The following is an 8,185-nucleotide window of genomic DNA, read 5'->3' as shown; positions in this document are numbered from 1 at the left end:
GTGTAATAATAGGATACCGCAAGATTTCGTGCTTGAGAAGCATTAAAGCATACGGAAAAGTAACCTGCTGACAACGATGAACCCTCCAACGCTTGAAAAGTGGTAACATTCGATACGTGCCGCTACAATGTCTAGGTTTGAAGGCACGACAGCCTTCCCAGAGACTCATTGATACCTCTTGTGAGAGTGTTATATTTGTGGATCATATAAGATTCGCAGGCTTCCCCGTCGAAATGGGTTTTAAAGAGACACTGAAGTGAATTTGTCAAGCTCCCGTTTTTGCTTGCACTGCGTAGACTGGCTCAAAATAGCACAATTTTCATCGTGTATCCGGTTGACAAATCGGTAATTATTTTACAAAGCGCGAAAGAAGAAAAACTGCCATGCGCGGTTTGCGGCGGCCGCACCAACTAAGCTGTGACGTTAAGAGGAGGGGGCACCGTGATTGGACGAGGCCCAAGGTTAGCAATCAAACAAGTTTCGGTTTCGGTTTCGGTTCTGTAAAACAACCTGTTTGACATCCGATGGCGTCGTTGGATGGGCATTCTCAATATCCCAGTAATCGTAGTACCGCGCTTCTGCCATGTTGTCGGCTGTAAAATGCATAAGATAAGCATCCCAGGACGGCTTGGAATCGTAGCATTCACTAGCTGAGGCCTACGCAGTGCATGAACACCCTCCGCGTCCCCGCAGACGCTCAAATACATGCGCTTTTCCCCCATATTTGCAGCTGTCCTCACTCATGCCTGTATCGTAAAAAGCGTGTTCGCACCAGGCCAAGGGTCTGTTGATTCTGGCCTGTGTCCGCTGCCAGCAAGCAGTCGGTGCTTATGGCAACAGCACGCCAACGAGAACTCGCTAGCGCGCCAGTGCTGGCCTGCGCGAGTTCTGTGGACTAGTTCGTGGAGTAATGAACGTTGCGGCCCAAAAAAAAAAGAACTCAGTATAGAAAACATCGTCGAAAAACGAAAAAGTTAACTTATAAAAAAAAAAGCATGTACCCGCGAGGATTCGAACTTGCGACTGGCAAAACAATTGCGATGACATACCTAGCACGCCAGACAACTAGGCCCCGCGCGGGGGCGGCCGGGCGTTGGAAATATAAGGTATATAACGTATAACCAGTTTACACTTTTATTTAGTTTTAGTATTTCAAGCAGCTTAGGTGACTATTTGTTGTATTGCGCTCGTGCAGTAAGCGTCCCCCGAGTTTCCACAATAGCTCACGTCTAGGAATTGCATTTCGTAGACGGAAAAGCGTTCGCAGATGCGTAGTCGTGCTGCTGACCGCTGTGCTTGTTCGCCCAGCGCAAAAAAGTGCTTCCCGCACCCTAGGTTTACGCTGTACGGTAAAAATATCAGTGGATTTTATTTCCTTAGTGCCTATATTGACTTCGCTGACTCTTCTCCCCCTTCAAGAGGCCTTATATTTTCCTACTGGCGTACCAGTCAGCGAAGCGTCGCATGTGCGCTTGTGCAGCGCTTGTGTGAAGCGACCTTGACTTGGATCTAGATACAGTGTACAAACTAACGAAGCAAAGAAAGGCACATTCTTCCATTCCCAAACGTGTTGTGGCTTAGTTTCAACTGATCGGGCGAATTCCGACGACCCGTCGGCGGCCGGCGGACTAAACGTTGGGCCGACTGACTCGGTCGCGGAAGGTCGGCGAGCCGTGCAGTAGCGCAGCCAATTGTCAGCTCCTCTCCTGCTGACGTCACACGAAAACGCTACAGAAAATGGGCGAGAGTGCAGAGAGGAGGACAGCATTTTCGAATTGATTTTTCTACTACATAAATTCGCGTAAACGTGCTCAGAGTGGTCGAAACAGGGCCTAGGGACTCCGGACTACAATTTGCGCTCGTAATCCCGCATTGTTTACACATCACTTCAGTGTCCCTTTAAATCCTGATCAGAGCACTGTAGCCTTAAATTGGTCGAACGGGTGTTTCAAAGAGTTGATATGTTTTGAAAGGGGGAGATATGGTTAGGAGCCGTGACCGAGAACATTTCTAGCTATGTCGACAACATTATAAGGGAAATCCCGCCCACATTCAATTCGTACGTAAAGGATACTACTCATCTTCTAAGTGAAATAAAAGACCTCACGATACCAGATAACTCCTTCCTAGTAACATTAGATGTAGCCTCTTTGTATACAAACATACCTCACGCCGGTGGAATCGAATCCGTCATAAGAGCCTACGAAAATTCTGAAGGGGACAAACCTATTGACAGAAACACTTTGGCCAAACTATTAACTTTAATACTTGAATGAAACAATGTTGAATTCAATAACCCGCACTACGCCCAAATAAGTGGCACATCTATGGGGACAAAAATAGGCCAAAAATATGCAAACATATTCATTGGAACCCTTGAGACACAGCTCTTGGAGAACTTCCCTTTAAAACCACTGTTTTACAAGCGATACATCGACGACATTTTCTTGGTTTGGTCTCATGGCGGGGAAGCCCTGAATCAATTCATATCTCATTACAACAGTGCTCACAGTGATATCTCATTCTCACATGAGTATTCAACTTCTACAATAAATTTCGCTGACGTGCAGATAACAACTAACGGACACAGACTGGATACTTCGGTGTGCAGAAAACCCACCGACTGACACCAATACTTGAACTTTAACAGCAGCCATGTGAGACACTGCAAAACGGCCATTCCATACAGCCAAACCCTATGCTTCCGCAGAATTTGCTCTAACCAAAATGACTTCGCTTCTAATTGTGATCAGCTCCGCATTGACCTCACACGACAAAAATACCCACTACGACTCATTGAAGATTCAATCAGGAAGGCATCAGAACAGGAGCGTTCTCAGACTTATTAGTGGCAATAAAACCTCCACTTCGAGGTCATAAACCAATCTGATTCTGACATATTCGGCATCTGGCCGAAACGTCAATGAAATTTTATGAAGACACCACAACATCTTGCTCCAGAGTGAAAGAATGAAGCACGTCATTCCAGACCCACAACGCGTGGTGTATCGCCGGGCAAGAAACATCAGAGACATTATAACATCATCTCGATCAAGAGAAACTAGTTTCACAGGTTCCACACCATGTGGAAAACCCCAGTGCAAATTGTGTCTGATGATAACACCAACAAGCGCTCAAAGCAGGGAATCTGACTTTTCCATGCACGTCAGGGGCAACTTCAATTGTGACACTGCAAATATAGTTTACCTCCTGGAATGTGGTACTTGTCGTGCGAAATATATTGGACAGACTGAAAATTCTTTTAGAACTCGCATCTATAATCACAGATCCGATGCAAAAACAAAACCTTATCTCCCTCTTTCAAAACATATCAACTCTTTGAAACACCCGTTCGACCAATTTAAGGCTACAGTGCTCCAATCAGGATTTAAAACCCATTTCGACGGCGAAGCCTGCGAATCTTATCTGATCTACAAATATAACACTCTCACAAGAGGTATCAATGAGTCTCCGGGAAGGCTGTCGTGCCTTCAAACCTAGACCTTGTAGCGGCACCTATCGCATGTTACCACTTTTCAAGCGTTGGATGGTTCATCGTTGTCAGCAGGTTACTTTTCCGTATGCTTTAATGCTTCTCATGCACGAAATCTCTCTGTATCCCATCATTACACTTTCCAAGCACTATTCGGTCTAGTGTTGTGAATAAGTTATTTTCTCCGTGTGCTTCATTGCTCTTTTGCCCGAAATGTTACTTTGTAAGCTATTTTTGTTCACTGCTATGGTTCCCCGTGTTCTACGATTTGTACGCGTGTATTCTTTGTTTGTTCTTTCGTTTGTCAGTTTGTTTAAGAATGCTGTGTGCGAACTCATACTGCCATTGATGACTAGCTACTAAGTGTCATTTTTTCCTGGATCACTGGAGATTTGTTCTCGTACGTGCGTCACATCTTTGTTTTACTTTTTTCATAATGTGCAAGCCCTTGTTACTTGCAAAAATATCAAATGTAAGCTAACAATTTGTTCTATCTATCCATTTCATGTCATGAGCCGGGGGCTCGTTCAGCTGCTTTTTTCTGTGTGCTGTTTCTTTCTTTATTTCCTGCCTTGTGTGTCATTTCTCAAAATCCTCGCACAACCTTCGCTCTTCTTGGGTGGCTTACACACACCTCTGTCGGCGTCGGCGCCCATCGAGGGGTCGTCATTGTCCGCCTTGTGCCCGGGACGCGGGCCGCGGATAAGCCATTTGTGGCTATTATCTGGTCTCCTCGGGAAGCGGCGGCATTTTCCTTTGAGGACGCGGCCCCCTCACTAATCCGCCCGCCTGCATTCTTGAACTTCAAGGTCGCCTTCTGCCATTTTGCGTTCCCCACTGTCTGGATGACTAATCGTCGATTCTATGCTTCCGCCTGATGGGGCAGGTTGTTTCCGCTCCTTTGGAGTGAGATGCTCAGTACCCCTTCCTTATTTGTTTACTTTTCTTAATATTGCTGTGCGGGGGTGGGCGGTGGCTGAAGGAAACAACTTCCTAAGTGCCTCGCTTTTGCTTTTCGCCGCGTTGTATATTGAGATGGATTACCTGCGCGCCCAGTCGTGCAGTACGTTTCTTTCCACTTTTTTCTTCCTGTACTTCCTTCTTGTACACTTTTGAAATCATGTGTCCACGTGCTCACAGCGCTCCCTACGAGCCTACATATACCCTGTATTTGACCCTTGTACTTCACTTGAAAAAGGCTGGATCCCAGCCGAAACGTCGTAATAAATATTAGGCAGTTTTAGCATATCGTTACCGTGTTTGCGTTACCGTTTACCGTGTTACCGGAAGCCTGAGTTCCCGTTTACCGCTGAAAACGGTAGGGCACGTTTTAGCGCACCGTTTGCGGTTTGCGTATTCCGGCCGCCGAGACGCAGGTAGCGCCATCTGATGAATTAATCTCAAAGCAAATCACTCATAATTTTCTTACTCATATCGATTTGCATTCGTTTAAAGTAACTTGAATATTTCACTTTTGTAGTAAAGCATTCACACTAACTGTAGTTGTTTTGAGAATACTGTAGCCATCACTTGTAGAGCTTTAAAAAAGAAAACCAGTTGGTGGCGCCATCTACTGAGGAGAGTTAGAATGAAGGTGAAATAGAATTTGCCCCCGCGCTAATTATTTAGGCAAGAAATGAGGGAAATATGTCGTAGCAATTACTCAGTAACCTACACTACCTTGCCTAGCACAAGTTTGGAGGCCTAAAAGCACTTTGCGAGCTCAGAAACCTATCTGAAATATTTGAGGTGGGCAAGGCTTAGAACCAGTAGGGACGGCCATTTTGCTCACCCATCCGAGAAAAATAGTCGATTGTCGCTTTCCTGAGCGTTATTTAGCAAGAAACACGTAATAAACAGCATCAAGTAGGATTACTTTATTCGGCCGTACCAAGCATAAAGCGCCGACCGCACTGCATTTGCTGTAATCAATACGCGAAGGTAAACTTCGTCTGCTCAGGAAGCTCGCTGGCGACGGTAAAGCCTGTGCCGGTAAGTTACAGAGGTTACCATTCACGGTAACTCTCCCGCATGCGCAGTCGACTCCCGCAAACCCGGTAAACGGTAACGCAAACGCGGTAACGATATGCTAAAACTGCCTATTGTTGTTTTACGTGGTGACTGTAATTATATATATATATATATATATATATATATATATTTATATATATATATATATATATATATTGTAAGGGCCTTGGTTACTCGGTGAGGTAAGTCGTTTATTGTACGACTAAGCCGTCTCGGAACACCGGACCAGCCACTAACGATGATGATGATCAGTCTCGTAGAAGACGAAGCGTTCCTCGATGTGTTTGGTGAGGCGGATAATGGAGCAGTGAAATAAATGATTTTCTACGCTTCGTAGTCTCGCGCTCACACTTATTCCCCCCCGCCCGATAAGGCGGCCTCCCGGCCGCAATCACACGGGAGGGCGACGATGGAACGGCTTGAGCCGAGACACGTGCACAATCTCGGTGCCACGGCATCGGCGGTCGGCAGGTGGAGTTACGGGGGTTATGCGGAAGTTGACCGGTGAGGTTTTCTCTAGGACGGTGTACGGTCCAAGGAAACGGTGAAGGAATTTTTCGCAAAGTCCAGGAACCCGGAAAGGGGTCCAAAGCAAAACTTCATCGCCAGGTCGGAAATCAACAGTCCGGTGAGATGCGTTGTAGCGCTCTGTCCTGTCCTGCTGACACTCAGTAGTGCGGTCACGGGCAAGCTGGCGGCAATACTTCACGCGAGAGATGAACTGTTCAGTGCTTGGAGCAGAACGTGATACAGGGGCGGTAAAGAAACGTGTGTCTAGTGGCGAGGACGGTTGGCGGCCGTATACGAGGAAGAATGGGGAATAACCGGTGGTGCGTTGTGTAGCCGTATTGTAAGCGAATGTTACGAAAGGGAGTATTTGGTCCCAATTGCTGTGATCAGGTGCAATGTACATTGAAAGCATGTCAGAAAGCGTGCGATGAAATCTTTCAGTAAGTCCATTAGTTTGAGGGTGATATCCGGTGGTCAATTTGTGAACAGTTCGTGAAGCATGCAAGACTTCTGCAACGATGTTCGAGAGAAACGTTCTCCCCCGGTCACTTAGCAGGACACGAGGGGCGCCATGCCGCAAGACGATGCGGTGCAAAAAGAAGCTAGCGACCTCTTCGGCACATCCAGTACGCAAGGGAGCCTTTTCAGAATAGCGTGTCAGATGGTCCACAGCTGTGACGATCCAGCGGTAACCGGTAGGAGTTCTAGGTAGCGGCCCGTACAAATCAATCCCCACAACCTCAAAAGGCTCAGCGGGGCACGAGATAGGTTGTAGCTGTCCAGCCGGAGGTGATGTAGGGCGCTTGCGACGCTGACAGGAGGTACAGGACGCGACGTACTTGGATACGCTTGTGGACATGCCAGGCCAAAAGAAACGGGCTCGGATGCGGTCATACGTTTTCTGATATCCGAGGTGGCCAGCGGTCGCATCGTCATGAAAGGCCTCCAAAATTTTCTGCTGCAGGGCCCGGGGTACAACGGGAACCCACTTTTCTCCAGTAGGATGGCAATTTTGACGATGCAACACGCCATCAACAACCCGAAATTTTGTTTGCTGGCGGCGCAAGCGACTGTTTGGAGGCTGTGTTCTACCACTCAGTCTGACGACAATGCTTTGACAATAGTGGTCTTCTTGTTGGAGCTTTTTAAGCTCAAAGCGTTCACCGACCGCAACGGAGCTGACAGGCGCAAGCGGCAACGCTTTTGCCGGCGGCGTTACGCAAGCAGTATGTGAAGACGATAGCGGGCAGCGCGATAGCGCGTCTGCATCGAGGTGTTTCTTGCCCGACTTGTATGTGACAGAGAAGTCGTATTCTTGTAAACGAAGAATCCACCGTCCAAGGCGTCCAGTAAGGTTCTTTAAAGTCGATAACCAGCAGAGTGCGTGATGATCGGTTACGATGGTGAAATGGCGGCCGTATAAATATGGCCGAAATTTCTGGACAGCCCAAACGACGGCAAGGCATTCTTGTTCTGTGATGCTGTAGTTTTTTTCGGCGGGCGTGAGAGAGCGACTGGCATAAGCAACAGGCCGCTCTCTTGATTGGTCGTCCCGTTGGAGGAGAACGGCGCCAATGCCGGTCCCACTGGCGTCGGTATGGAGAAGTGCGGGTCTTGTCTCATAGAAGTGGCACAACACTGGGCGACAAGTAAGCGCACCTTTAAGAGCGTGAAAAGCTTTTTCACAGTCGTCCGACCAGGTGAAGGGAACGTCGGATTGCAGAAGCCTGTTGAGAGGTGAAGCAAGGGTGGCAAAACCGGGAATAAAACGGCGAAAGTAAGAGGCAAGGCCGAGGAAACTGCGGAGGGCTTTTTGTTGGAGCGGTCGAGGAAAATTGAGCACAGCTGTTATTTTGTCAGGGTCTGGTTGGATGCCTTCTTTGCTGACGACATGACCGAGGACTTTGATTGTTTTGCTGGCAAAACGGCATTTCTTTGTGTTGAGCTGAAGTCCAGCATTTGCTAAGCATGTAAGTACTTCGTTCAAGCGCTCAAGATGTTGAGGAAAAGTCGATGAGAAGATCACAACATCATCCAAATAACATAAACATGTCCTCCATTTGAGTCCACGCAGGACTGTATCCATGAGACGCTCAAAAGTAGCTGGGGCATTGCATAATCCAAAAGGCATAACATTGAATTCATAAAGTC

This window comes from Haemaphysalis longicornis, unplaced genomic scaffold (assembly GCF_048455015.1).
Source record: "Haemaphysalis longicornis isolate Haplotype H1 unplaced genomic scaffold, Haemaphysalis longicornis Haplotype H1 scaffold_6, whole genome shotgun sequence".
Taxonomy (NCBI): Eukaryota; Metazoa; Arthropoda; class Arachnida; order Ixodida; family Ixodidae; genus Haemaphysalis; species Haemaphysalis longicornis.
The sequence above is the reverse complement of the archived record's forward strand: the minus strand, read 5'-3'. Positions refer to the sequence as shown.